Here is an 889-nt window from a genome sequence, read left to right as displayed (position 1 = left end):
CACCACATGTACTCACCACCAAATTGGTGTTAACTGATCAACACAAAAGTGCACATATAAGAATAACATCTATTGGATGTTGGGCAGGGGGGAGGGGAGGAGGGAGTAGTTGGGATGGAGGAGGGGGGAGAGAGGAGGAGGGGATGGGTATATGCATACACAAAGAGTGCGATCCACACCACCCGAAGGATGGACATATTTGAAACTCGGACTTGGTGGGTGGCCAAGGGCAACATACGTAACCTAAACATGTGTACCCCCATAATATTCTGAAATAAAAAAAAAAAAACCTTGCAAAAAAAAAGTGGGTAAAGGTCATGAACAGAAACTTTTCAAACTAAGATAGACTAATGGCCAAGAAACATATGAAAAAATGCTCAACATCTCTTATCAACAGGGAAATGCAAATCAAACCACAATGAGATATCACTTATCTCTAATGAGAATGGCCTTTATCAAAAAGTCCCAAAACGATAAATGTTGGCATGGATACGGAGAGATAGGAACACTCATATACTGCTGGTGGGACTGCAAACTAGTACAACCTCTGTGGAAAGTAATATGGAGATACCTCAAAGAGGTACAAGTAGAACTACCAGCAATCCAGCAATCCCATTACTGGGCATCTACCCAAAAGAACAAATGACATTCTATAAAAAAGACATCAGCACCAGGATGTTTATAGCAGCACAATTCACAATTGAAAAGATGTGGAAACAACCCAAGTGCCCATCAGTACATGAGTGGATTAAAAAATGTGGTACATATATACAATGGAGTTCTACTGAGCCACTAAAAACAATGGTGATCTAGTGCCTCTTGTATTATCCTGGATAGAGCTGGAGCCCATTCTACTGAGTGAAGTATCCCAAGAATGGAAAAACAAGCA

Source organism: Propithecus coquereli, unplaced genomic scaffold (genome assembly GCF_000956105.1).
Source record: "Propithecus coquereli isolate 6110/MARCELLA unplaced genomic scaffold, Pcoq_1.0 Scaffold115, whole genome shotgun sequence".
In the NCBI taxonomy this organism is placed as follows: Eukaryota; Metazoa; Chordata; class Mammalia; order Primates; family Indriidae; genus Propithecus; species Propithecus coquereli.
This window is presented reverse-complemented; position numbering follows the sequence as displayed.